The sequence below is a fragment of the Gavialis gangeticus genome, unplaced genomic scaffold (assembly GCF_001723915.1).
Source record: "Gavialis gangeticus isolate Ggan-Ray unplaced genomic scaffold, GavGan_comp1, whole genome shotgun sequence".
Taxonomy (NCBI): Eukaryota; Metazoa; Chordata; order Crocodylia; family Gavialidae; genus Gavialis; species Gavialis gangeticus.
In genome coordinates this window covers 1,630,889-1,645,009 of record NW_017729009.1, presented here as the reverse complement: position 1 = coordinate 1,645,009, position 14,121 = coordinate 1,630,889, and positions in this window count along the sequence as shown.

Genomic DNA, 14,121 nt, shown 5'->3' with positions numbered 1-14,121 from the left:
AACGCCGGCGCGCCCTTACAGAGCGCGCCTGTTTGCGCGCACTGTTCGCGCGCGCTGCCCGAGGCATGCCAGAGGTCAATGGTGGGGGAGCCACAAAGGGCCTGATCCTTGTTGTGGCCATGTAGCCCAGGCCCCTACCCTAACACCACTCAGAGGCACCCAGAAGACCAGTGTGGCAGTCTTTGAGTGCCACACTGGCACCTGTGCCGGGGGTTGCCTACCCCTGGATTATAGGCCAAAATGAAGAAATCAGCAGCAAGCATGAGAGACCAGAAATTTAGTTTCCAGTACAGAGGCCAGAAATTTAGTTTCCAGTATAATCCATTCTTTCTTTATAGTAGGCAGGAGTGAAACTTCTCTACATTGCCTTAGTGTTCAGCTTTCACTTGGAGAGACCACACAGAGAAACAAAGGGCAACAGTCAACTATTGTCACTCTGCTGAGACTGTTTGCAACAGAAACCCTGTTTTCAATGGTATCCTTCTGCTCTGCCCTTGAAAAAGAGGGATCTTCTGAGTTAGGACTATCTGTTATTAATTTGGTTTTTGTTCTCTGTGTAGAGATTGTGTAGTCGGGTCATGGTTCCCGGTACAGATAGGGAGACAGGTCTGTTTGTGCCCCAGTAAAAACTGTGTTGTGCCCACTGGGCCTCTGATTAGCCCTGCTGTTTGAAGTCTGGGTGGTTAATTGCTCCCTGTTAGTAAAGAGATAGAGCCAAGCAGATAGAGTCAGTTGCCAAGTGAATATGTGAGCAGCAGACAGGAACGTTTTGAGTGAGTTTGGAGATGAAACATGAAGTACTTTTACACTCACTTCACACTTAATCTCATTATGGCCAGTAATGGAGCAGTAGTTGTGACCTAGAACAATGTGCCATATTTTAGTCCCTACCCGCATGGATTTCCTGAAAATGAGGTGCAAGTTGGTGGCTGTGCTGAGGAAGAGCACGTGGATTGGAAGGACAAGTTCAGGTATGGAAGAGAATTAGAGATGCTAACAAGTTTTTGGATACCAGATCTGAAAAGCATCAGTTCCTCATACGGAAGCTATAAAGGAACTAACCACCAAGGAATCAGAAAACAAAAATGAGAAAAGGTTTGACAGTTTAATGAGTTATGCATGAATAATTGAATAGCTGCTGAATAAAAAAACAAAACAACAACAAAAAACCCCCCCAAAAGTATAAATAAAATTTTATCCTTGAAATACTTTTCTTCTTGAAATTTTTACTTGAATTATTTTTTCCTCCTCCTGAGAGACACACTGAAAGATGTTATTCTTTCTTTGGTAGTATTGAGATGGTGTTACCATGATGATATGCATGAGGCAAGAATTCTTGTTTGTGATATATCTGATTTAAGTACTAGAAGATTGGGATAGACGTAGGCAAGCTTTTAGGTATCACAGGTACCTTGAAGCCTGAGGAAGGTACTGTCTTACCCAAAGCCTGCCCATGTCTATCCTAACCATGCACTTGGTCCGATAAAAGATATCACCCTCGAAAATGCTTGCCTCTTGTGTTCTTTCTTTGGGCACCTGGTATAAAAGCAGAGAAACAAGGGCTAGACTCACAAGACAAGATCTACCACACACATACAAGAAGGAGGAAGCTGTTTCCTCCTTTCCCCAGTAGCCCAGCCGGTAGAATATTCATCCAGTATGGGGAAGACTCAAGTTCTTTTACTTCCACTGCCTGAGAAAAATAAACTCATGCCTCCTAAGAGTTCCCCAACCACCAGGCCATATGATATATTGAGGTGGGATGCTGTTATCTGTGTACATGTCACTTAACTATTTAGTGAGAAAGATAATAATTCTCTAACTGGGTGGTTAGGGCATATTTTTGGGAGGTGGGACATCCATATTCCGTCCCTAATCCAGTGAAAATTCATTGGAAGTGCAGAAGTGAACAGAATTAGATGAGACCGAGAAAATCCACCTCTGAACAGTCAATAGTACGGTAACCAATTACTAGGGAGCATACTGCCTAAAATAGCCAGGTGGATATTGAATAAAAGAAGGGGAGAGGAGAGAGAGAAGAAATTATTTAAATTAACTATAAATCAAAGCAAGGAATCTGGCAAATAAACAAATGGAAATAAAGGTGATCAAATTGGTTTTGTGTTATTGAAGCCTGTGGAAATGATTTGCATGACTAAGATATTAACATATGCGGGTATAAGCTACATGGAAAGGATCAAGTAGTCAAGGAAAGAGGGGGTGGCATTGTTTCTGAGATACTGAAATTTTATTCGGAGTTCATCTTGAATGGATCTAGATCGGGGCGGTCAATCCCTGGCTCACAGAGCCATGTCTTCCAGCCCACAGGACTTCCTACAGGTCTGGAAATTTGGTAGTATAGGAGCAGTTGTTCAGACACCAGTCAGGCTGTTGCTGTGTGTGGTATTGGGCCCCGGGTGATTGTAATGTAGCAGGATCAGATCTTGGCCAGGCATTACCCACATGGAGGAATTTGGGTGCTAGCTGTGCTTGCCCCATACATGGGGAATTGGACCTGGCCACACCTATCCTGAATGCCAGACTGGTCTCATAGACTGGATCCAACCGGTGGATTGACCTGCCACCATTCATCTGGTCCACAGGGCAAAAAGGTTGGGAACTGCCCTTCTAGATCAGTATCTCAACAGATGAAGTATGTGAATCTAACAGAAGTGAATATTTGACTTCATCTTGACAAATGAAGAGAACTGATCACAAAACACAAATTTAGCAGTAGTGCAGGAACAAATTATCATAACTCGATCACATTTATTGAATGAAATCAAAATAAAGTCCAAATAAATAACACACACATACACACACACGCTTGGAGCTCTGAAAGGGCCAATTTCACAAAGCTGAAAACAATTATGATCCAAATCAGCTGGGAAAAGAATTTAAGTAGAAAAATGTGAACATAATTGGTAATTGTTTAAGAACATTTTACTAGAGGCCCCAAAAGCCACAATTCCACAATTGAGACAAAAATAAAGGCTGAGCTGGTTTAAAAACCTACTTGGCTTAGTGGAGAAGTATCAGCAGCTATATAAAGTTGTGAATACTACATGTTACCTGTTGAAGAAATGAGAAAGGGATGATCATGAATATTAATCAGAAGCTAGCAACAGTGGAAAAGTGATAAGGGAAGTATAATGGCAAGGAGGATTATATGACATGCAGAGTTAAAAAAAATTAGTAGTAGCTTATGTATAACAGAAACAAGATAATGCATAAAAATACTGTGTGTCCACTGCTAGATGGAAAGGATAGATTTCTCAATAGAAAATCCAGAAGGAACTGAAATCTTCAACAAGTATTTCTGTTCTACATTGGGGAGAGAATGGGGAGAGTCATCATAAAATGAAAAAACAAAACAAAACAACCCCAACACTTTCCATTCCAATAGAAACTTAGGAGGAAAGGAAGGCACAGCTACTAGTACTAAATATTTTTCAAATCAGCAGGTCTAAGCCACTTGCATCCAAGAACTGAAAAAAAGCTATGCAAGAAGTTCTCTAGACATGTTATGTTGATTTTCAATATGTCTAGGAAAAGCAGAGAAATTCTAGGGGACTGGAATGAAACTAATGTTGTGCTAATATTTTAAAAGAAGTGGTATGACTCATAGTTGTAGTTTTATCCTGATCATGGGCAAAATAATGGAACAACAGATAGAAGACTCAATAAACTTGAACAAGGGTGATCTAATTCATGCTGATCAATATGGTTTTATGGAAACTAGATCTTGTCAGATAAACTCAGCCACTCTGGGACCATGAGCCAATATGGCAGCACCAAGCTTGGAAAAATGAGAAATGTTGGAAAAAAAATAAGGACACAAAAGTTGAAGGCAAAAGAAAGATAAAGGACATAATGTGGCTCTAACAGACTTAGCTGTCTGTAAGACTTGTTACTACATAACATTTTGATAAAAAAAAAGCAAGGACAAATATAGAATTAATGTGACATGTTAGATGGATTAAAAACTAGCTAATAGACAGGTGTCAAAATGTTATTGTTAGTGGAGAATCACCAAATGGGTCTCTTTCTAGTGGTTCTTGACCCTAACCTATTAGATGTTTTAGGAATGACTTGGAAGAAGCCATTAAAAATAATCATTAATGAAGTCTTCCCCATCTTTGTCTTATCTTCAGAGTAATAAATAATGAAGAGGGCAGGTCATTCATATAAAGCAATTTGAATCAACTGGTAAACTGTGCAAGAAAATGGTATGGTTTACAGGGGGACCAAATGTAAAGCTTTAAGTCTTGGCATACAAATTTTTGAGAGGACTCTTCTGCCTAACAGAAAAATTTATAACAAGAAAAAGGGAGGCAGTTTGGACAACAAATGGAAGCCAGAACAAATTTAAAACTAGACCAAAATGAGGGACCAGTTTACCAGAGATGATATTTCTCTTGGAAACCGTCAAACAAATTTTAACTCAGAGAAGTTCTGTGATTAGTGTGATACAGGTGGTCAAATTGGAGCATCAGAATGGTCTTTTTAGGCTTTATAATCTACTAGCCAATTTCCCATCAAGAATGACAGGAGGAGGGGACCACCCATACTGCCGCTGCTCTGCTCTGGCCCTGTGGATCCTCCCCTTCCCTCCCCTCCCCCGCTCCATCTGGTCCGTCACCTGCCGTCATGGCAGGGTTCCAGTGCACTGACTTTTTGTCCAAAACGCTCTTGATGCAGTCAGCCAACTGGAGTGGCTGTTTCAGTCAGCCAATCAGAGTGTTAATAAAGCATTACATATAGACAGACTAAGGCTTATATATATATAGAATGGTATTAACAACCATGAAACCCTAAAAAAAGATAAGCTGCTTGCTGCCACCAAATTTCAGAGGAAAGTGTCACACTCTTGGTTTCACCATAGCTAGTTCAATGGCAGATGAATGGCACAGAAGCATCAGTGCATAGACCAATCTTTTAGGTACAGATTGTACTCAAGTAATGTGTTTAGTAGGCCTGTGCAGAGTGGTTAGTATTCACTTCGGATTCAGATTCAGCTGATTCGGAGGACAGTGATTCGATCTGGTGATTCGAATCACTGTCCCAAATAGATCTGGCTAAATCACGAAGGCCCCATCCCCTGTGTGGCGGGCCAGTAGAGGGTGCTCCTGCGTTGAGCCACCCACCTCCCTGCACCTGACCACCTTCCAGGCTCTGGGTGCCTCCCTAGGGGTGCCTCACATCTGACTGACCCCTTCCTGGAGCACACTCGCTAGCCTGGGGGTAACGTAGCTGCCACCACCCCGAGAAGGGACTGTCTCGGCCCAATCCTCGGGGAAACACAGGCCTAATAGTCCTATGGGTACTTGACCCATACCCTGCCTGCTCTCCCAGCTCTTTGGGGAAAAAAAAGCCTGCATTCACCAGCTGCTGCCAGGTGGGGAGCCGATTCCTGCTGCCCCCCACTGGCCCATGCTGCATGGGAGGCTTTGCCACGAGCCCCCCAAACCCCCCACTTGCTCAGCCCCCCCCATTGGCTGTGCCACCTGGCCCCAGCTCCTGGCCCTTAAAAAAAAAAAAGCCCTGACTCACTGGGTCCTGCCAGGCCCCCCACTGCCCTGTGCTGCATGGGGAGCAGCTCTGTCTTGAGCCCCCAGAAGCCCCGACAGCTGCTTCAGGCGCTGGTGAGTTCGGGGGGGGGGTTGTTTTTTTTTTTTAAAAGGACTGGTAACTGGGGTGGGCAGGGCAGTCATGGGGGCGGGGCTGGGAGAGTAGGTGTGGGTCAGGGGCTCATGACAGAGCTCCCCCACACAGCAGGGGCCAGTGGCAGGCAGCAGGGATCACCAAAAGCCAGCTTTCCCCTGAAGTCCCTTTACTGCTTCCAATCTTGCCTACTCTCCTTGGATGCTCAGGCAACTCTCCTGAAGCCTTCACCATAGGAGTCCCTTTTCAATGGTTCTTGGGCTTTTCTAAGCCAAACCTGCAGACAGATCCTAGCAACAGCCTCTCTCATCACCTCTCCACCAGCTTCAGAGTGAATCTGCACAAAAATTTGCCCACCTCAGCTTTCTGATCTGGGATCTCCAGCAAGCTGCACAAACTTTTCAGTGTATCTATCCTGTAGGAGTAAGTCAATCCATCTTCCTTCCCAGCCTTCCATAGATGGCCTTTCTTCCTATGAAGTCTAATACCTCTCAGGTGAAGCAGGCAAGGCTAATTAAACAAGATTGGCCAAGCCTGGCTCCTTTGGCCCTTAAAGAGAAGGCCACTCTGTTACACTTGGTTATGGCTGTTTGGGTGAGCAGGAAAAGGAAGATCCATACTAGGCAGGAAACTATTACTAGCAACTAGATTTAAAACCAATGGCTGCTGGCAGGATTTCCCTGACTACAGCAGACAGACAGTTCCTTTGCAACATTTCTGGTGGTGATTTGATAATGTGGATACCTGCCCACTGGGAGAAAAGCCACATTGGAAACACAAGCTCATTTCACATGGGCCAGCAAGCAGCAATCAGATGGTAAAAGTTTTCTATTAGTGCCAACATGCTCTGGATTTTGGCTGAGGAGGCAACACCTTGGTGTCCCATTTTCCATACCAAACCCCACAGACAATCAATTTACCATTTCTATGCTCTAGTTTGAAATGACAACTTTCTCTTTTGATTATGGCATATCCAGGGTTTAATACATTATCTACTCAAATTCAAATGCCAACAAAAACAAAAGCTTGGAAAGGAAGGATTACAAAGAGCCATTGGCTACATATCACTGGGCTATCACTGTCCAACAGGCAACACAAGAGCCCCTTTGTTATAAAAGAGAGAGAGTACTCTTTGCTGAAAAGTATAGGGAACTAGATGTGGTAACCACTGCTAATCAACCTTCTAGCATGCATAGACTCCATCTTTATTTTTAACTTCTTACATGCCATGCCCTCATATTGCCAGTTAAAAGTTCAGTGATTCTCTTCAAGTGACAGAGGGAGTGGCAATGAAACATCAGAGGTCCAAAGGGCCCCATTAGGTGTTGCTTTAGAGAATATCTACTGAACATCTGCAGTAATGAGATGCCCAATCTAAACTAAATTTAAGTTTGTAGGCTGAATTACATTAGCCAACATTCACTGCACTGAAGTTCATTGGTCTATTCAGTGTTCCTATGAAATACTATCATAGCTTCTCTGTAAGCCCCCTTCCCTTTCAACTTGAACATCTATAGCAGCCTATTTATTCAAGTGAGAAGTACCAGAACCCAATGTTTTAAGGCCCAAACTGACATTCATTGAAGTCCCTGGGAGTCCTTTCACTGACTGCAATTACAGTCAGGCCACAGCTTCAGAGACAGCACATTCCTTTTGGCTTGTGTTGTAGGCTTAGTTTAGCAAAAATGGGGATTTTTGTTTTTTAACACAGCCAGTTCATGATACTACTATGAAGCCCAAAGCACAGTGGCTGCAAGCTGCCCAAGAACTGAGCCTCATTCTGGCAAGTCTTTCCATTGATGTGACACGGCCTGGAGAAAGTGATTGTTTGGCAAAACGGGAAAGATGTAGCAGTTGGAGGAGTTCATTTTGAGTGCCAATGGCACTCCCTTCACCTCAATATTATGAGGAATGGGGGCTCAGTGCTTCACAAAATGAGCTCAGCACCTCAAAAGATCAGGCTTTCACTCAGTTGAAAAAGAAAGGCCTCAGTTATTTCAGGCACTTTTCCTGGCTCTCTCTTTTTCACAGAAAATACCACAGACATTATAAAGACTTCTTCATTTACTATTACACACAAATGGGGTTGGTCTAATTGTTAACTCTTTCCTGCCTGGGCCTTGCATGCCAGTTTAAAACTGTTTTCCCTGAACTTCATTCTGAGCTTCACAAATGTCTATCTCATATCTTGGAAATAGTTCTTCACTTGGGACACAGCTGGAAGGGGTCAGTAGTTTGACAGGGTACAGGACAACAGGAAGCTAACAACAGGTGGAAAGGGCAGCATTAGATTAACCGTAGGCAGACAGGTCTAGAGGGAGGTGTTAAATACCAGATAGCCATTAGGATAATATATCCAGACTTATTGTGATACCCATAAAGCAGGTTTCAGCTATACCTTCCTAACTACTGCAAGATACTGGTCCACCCTCTCTCCTCTCCAACTCAGAATCAGGGGCTGATCCCAGAGAGGGGCAAGGACTCTGAACCCCTTTTCCCTGCACAGCATGGAAATGTTATTGCAAAGGGACATTTTTTTAACATTCAGACTATCTGGTAACCCTGATAATTCTGAGCAGAGAACAGGTCACAAGATAAATGTTCAGCCTTCGGCACTTATTACTCAGAGTGCAAGGTTCTCATATGGAGGTTACCATATAATATTGGATTATGGTAATATATTGCACTGCATTGCTGATAGGCTTTTTTTTCATAGGTTTTCACTTTCACTGCTTAACTCACCATTGCTTATAACATTATTTTCACCTGCCAATCTATCTATTGCACTTCTAAGACACCAGCCACTTTGGTATCTATTTCCTGGAAGCAGGAAGATAATGCTTCTTCCCCCATCAGGCAGTTTGATCTTTTACCAGCAAACACCAATATGTTTTCTCTCTCTTTCATTTGGAACTCAAGCCAACAAAGCAGTGGGCTGCTCGCTTCACTGTCTAGCAAAAGCTTTCCAAAGTCATCAGATCTGAGGACAGCATTAGTTAGGCACTGTAGCTTGTGCTCCATCTGCTGCCTGGATGGCTCTTTCTGCAGCCTTAGCTGCAGTACAAAAATGAATGCCTTTCTTTCTAACAGCATCATTTCTGATTTTCTTGGTGAAACAATGAGGAAAGTTAAAAATGGAAAACCTGAACCCAGCAGTTCTGAATTTCATTTAATTATGATCTGGTGTCATTCAGTTTCTCGCTTGATTCGAACTGCTTCCAGATACACTAGGATCAAGTTGGGAGGTTGATTGGGTTTAAACTGCGGTTCAAGGTTTGAAACCAAAACTGAATTATGCCAGCAGTCAGGATTACATATATTAGATCTCAGACTCTTTAAATTGATCTTGCAAGAATATGATCACATCCAAACAAGAACTGGAAAATAATTCATTCTGGTTTTAGGATTCTGATTCACTGGGACACAAATCGCAAGGTTGGGTTTCAGGTTGGCGGGATACATTTAGAAGTTCCCAGGTAACAAACCCCCTACCCTCCATTGCATATGAGATCCAAATCCCCTTCTGATCAGAAGCAGCTCTGCATTAAATAAAGCTTTGACGAGGCAGACAATTTCAATTACTATATTTTGGACCTTAACCAAAAAAAAGAGCTGTGAGTGACTTAGCCACTGCAATGCAAGGCAAAGTGACATCAAGTTAATGGCATGGGGAATGGCGAAGGAAAAGATATAAAATAAAGGCCACCTCAAATGACTGCTCTCCCCTCTATTTCGCTCTTAAAGAAGATTAGGTTACTACAGTTCGACAGGACTCAGTTTGCTTATTGCTTTGGGCATTCAGAACTTAATGCAAAAGTAATGAAGTTAAACCTGTAGCATAGATAATGGTCATTAGCAGTCTTCCTTCTCTGTCATAAAACTGACCCTTGTTAACTCCCAGTTTATCTTTCCATTCACACAATTTTGAAGGGGCAATAAGTACTTCGTATCCTATTTTTAGAGAGAAAGAAATTGTTTGATCAGTGTACAATAGATGCTACCGAAACTGAGCCACCTCACTACTATACTGTGCTCCAAAATGTGTTGACACCTAGGGAAATGACTTGGGAAAACATATCTCGCAGATGAGTCAGGATAACTCAGAGTCAGAAATATATTTTGAAAAAGGGCTTGAGGATTTAAATCTCTCACAGGGAGGGAGTGATTTGGAGAGACACCATATAGGAAGAATTGGCAAGTGTTAGAAAAGATAAGCTTTCTTTGTCTGAGTCCTGATAGTTTTTTCATGGCATCATACCTAAAAAGGCAAATCTTCACCAGTCACACAGGCTAGGGACAGACATTGCACATACACCAGTTTAAGTGATCAGAAACTGATTTAAATCTGTAACAAAACAGATGTTCAGTGCACATAAAATAGTTTGAACATGACTGAAACCAGTTTGAGATAAACCTGGTTGAACTGAGTATCAGACTTAACTGATTTGGGTCCAACTGGTATATGCAATGTCTATCTCAGACCCCTTCTTGGTTTAAGTTAAACCAGAGTCCCCCAGCATCCTGGCATGCTCTCTAGGCTGGGCTCTCTGCTCCACAGCAGAGCTGGTCCCCCCCCTCTGCTCCCTGACTGGAGCTTTGGCAGAGACTGCAGGTGTCTGACTGGCTTCCCCCTGCTCCCCACCTCCCCTCACCACTCCCTGCTAAGCAGGGATTCCCACCTCCCCTCTGCCTTACACAGACATCTCCTAGCATTAGCCAGCAGACCACATGCTGACTGTGCTCCATGCTGTGAGAGACCAGTTCCTTCTTTGGAAAGGCTGTTTAAGAAGAGCTTGAACTAGTGGAGAAAGGCTTTGTTTTCTGATGGGGTGATAAGCACTGAGTTAAGGGTGATAAACACTGTGTTATCAACTGCCTGCTGGGCTGCTCAGGAGGGAGCGGTGAACCCTCCCTAATCAGAGTGTCCTGCCGGGGCCTGGCCATGCCCCCCTCAGCTCAGCACTATGGAATGAAGGGAGGGCTGCTCTAGCGCCCCCCAGCTTCTAGCCTGAGCCACTGCAGGCATGTGCCTGCATTTCTGTGCAGTTACAAACTGATTTAGCCTAGCCAAATTAGAGTAACCTGCAAATATTGAATCAATTCAGGTTCAGGCTTTTTGAATATCTGTCCTTAGCCATAAGCTACTGAAGACTAAAGTGATGGAGCCACGGTTTAAGTAACAGGACATACATGCCCACAGCCACTTTAAAACAATTGTATTATCCATAAAATACTTCAGTACCAGGGCCCTGGCAAGGGGTTGCAGTGGGGGGCGGGGGAAATCCTATTTTCCTACTGTGTAGGAAGCAATGTCCAATCACATGTTAGAGATCCGTGACTAGATTACTATGTAGGATTAAAATGTACTTTCTGTGAACAAATGCAAACAAAGCTTGACCACTTCAGTATTCTTGCAAAGCCAATACAAAAGAAGCATGAGCATGGCGAAAGTAAGTATATTTAAGACAATATGTGGGGAAATACTTTTCTAGTAACTGTCCTGTTCCAATAAAGATGTTGGCTGCTTCCTGATTTCACAGAACTCTTAAAAAGCCACAAAAATATAAAGATTCACTTACCCTTTTTTAATCTAATACTGATGGATAGACTGAATATTTTCTAAGAATCACTTGGTGATGTGGAACATTTGATAGTTTAAGTTTACTCCAGCATGTCCTACAGCAAGGACAGTATTGCAGTTTCAGTCTAAAAATGGAAGAGACATAAACAGATACATTGGCTTTAAAGAGAAATTGATAATTTTGAATTTTCATTAAGTCCTGGTTATAAAATACATTGAAAAGACAAAAAGAGGTCACTTAAGACCAGTTGTAAAAATCTACATTATTTTCAGAGAGACCATGCTTTGGCCCTCAAATAGCAGATGGGAATTACAGAAAAAAATGTTTCACCTATGTATGACAGTTATACCTATGTATGAATAACTGTAAGTAGCTTTATCTATTGATGAATAAACAGAAAAATGGTTCTTGACCATAATGCCAGGGAATTATCATTTTGCCTTTATATTTGTTAAAAAGCAACAAAACCGCAAATTAACAGCCTAGTTGGGGATGAGATACGGCAATAGCAGGGCTATGACACAGCAACTGTTTGAGAATTAACATTCCCTACTTGGAGACAGGCATAAATCTAAGCTCCAAATCCACATTTCCCCAAAAGTTCAGATCCAAATCTGGAGCCAAATTTTGTGGCTTTGGTCCATCTTTAACTAACTGCACAGTGACAAGAGCCCAAAATAAATCTCAAGATAGATATACAGACAGATCAGTCGATACATCTCTATAGCTTAGTAGCCAAAAAGACTGCTAGAATCATCTCCCAATCTCCTATTTAGTTTCTAATCTACTTTATTTACTAAGACATATGCGATTTTGTTGCCAGCTGGTGATTTGGCAATAAAATGAAACCGGAGCCTAACATGCCTAGTTTGGAAGAAAATAAACCCAGGGAAAAAAACAAACTAAATTGTACATGTTTATAGAAACATTACGATACCTTTGATCCTTTCTTCTGTTCAGCTTCAATCTGTTTGAGTAAAAAGAAAATACATTGTAAATTTCACATACCAGCATGGGGGCTCCTATATTTGTGTTGCCAAGACTGAATGAAGCCTTTAATCAAGACAAACTCCTGTAGGGCAAATTTCCCAATCCAGTATTGGAGGGGTGGTGTTGCTATGAGGATACCTATCCCACTGATCTAATGTCTTCTGAACTTGTTTGACCCATTTTTGAGCGAGAGAGTTTGTACTGAAACATTCTTCAGAGGGAGGGAAGCTGGTAAAGACAATAAGGCAATATCAAACTAAGAGCCATAGGAAAAAAACCCATGACACATGCTTTTTCAGTGGAGATGAGGCACTGGACTACTGCACGGCCTGACAAGCATACATAAAAGCAGTAATTATGATCCTGAAGCACAGATATAAATGCAATGGTAATTATAGCATCCATATGAAGAAAGTTTTCATACAGCCAGGACTCTGAGCAAAAGCACTTACAGTAAGTCCCTTGACTGTGTCTATATATATGTCAAACAAATATGTTCATGCTGCCCTTTAAAGCTCTATTATATTTATTATATCTCAAATCAAAGTCAAACAGCAATTGGACAGATTCTCATACAATTTAAGCATGCAACAGTACATGCAAAATAAAATAAATTTGCCTACCTTATATGTGTCCAAACTAGGTAATTATATGCACCAATTGCTGAAATAATGTAGGTTGTATGTGCAATGAAGTGATTACCACTACAATTGCATATGAAAATTAAATGTACAACTGCATACATGAAGTATTTGAAGATAAGCCTCTCAACGTGAAACTACAAAATCTGAGATTAATACTCATAATTCTTATAGGGCAAAAAAGGTATTTCCAAATGTCTGTCACAAGAGTGCCTACATACATATTGTACTTCAACACTGGGCAACTCAATAGCATTCAGAATACCATACATTTTAGTTAAAGTCAGAACAGCATTTCCATTATAGATCTGTAGTTTTTCACTTGGCCCTTCCTCCTTTTGAGCTAAAAAAAAATCTTTCCCATCTCAAAAAGCCTGTGAATAATTTGCTGAATACACAAGCCAACTTTGAGTTGTTGGTGAGTGAATGAAAACATTTTTTATTGCAAATATTTATCAGAAATAACTACAAATGGTTAAAGAATACACTTCATTTTCCCCAGCAAGGATCTGATCTTGTGTATTCTTGCAATAGGTAAAATCAATGAAAAGGAGTTAGATGTGATTAGAAAAATCAACGAATCATGAACAGTCAGTAGTCTTAGCCTCATACCATACCCAACAGCACCCTGGAGCTGTTGCACAGACATTTGTAGAAATCCATATTGCCACAACTAATGGTCTAGGACATACGTTCTTAAACCACTTACCTTATGGGGCCTGATTAAACTGCAGGGCATTGTTACACCCAAGGGGCATACCAGAGGTCATCCACCTTTTACTAATGGCAGGCCATTGCTTGCAACACAGCCACTGCTATGGCTGACAGTCCCTTGCTGCCATCCCAGTCATCCTTGCTCTCTGTAGAAGGCTACTGTCTCTCCCCCATCATGCAGCCTCTGCCAAAACATGTGCAACTGAAAAGCAAGCCAAACGACAATTTGGACCAGCTAATTCAGTGAAGACAGTAAGCAGAGACTGCAGCTGGGGGCAGGGGGATCAGCCTACCATTAGTAAAATGCAGGGCACAAAATGTGGGACACATTGGATGGCTGGGTGGCAGTAAGATGCAGGCCAGATCACACCTTCAAGGGTTGAATCCGATCTTGGATCCAGCCAGTTAGTCATAGGTTAGCCATAACCAAACCCTGGCATAGGTCATTGTGGCAATACAGATTTCTATGAGTGTCTTTGTTCAGGTCCACTGCACTGTTGGATATTGCACTACAGTTGAGATTGCATTTT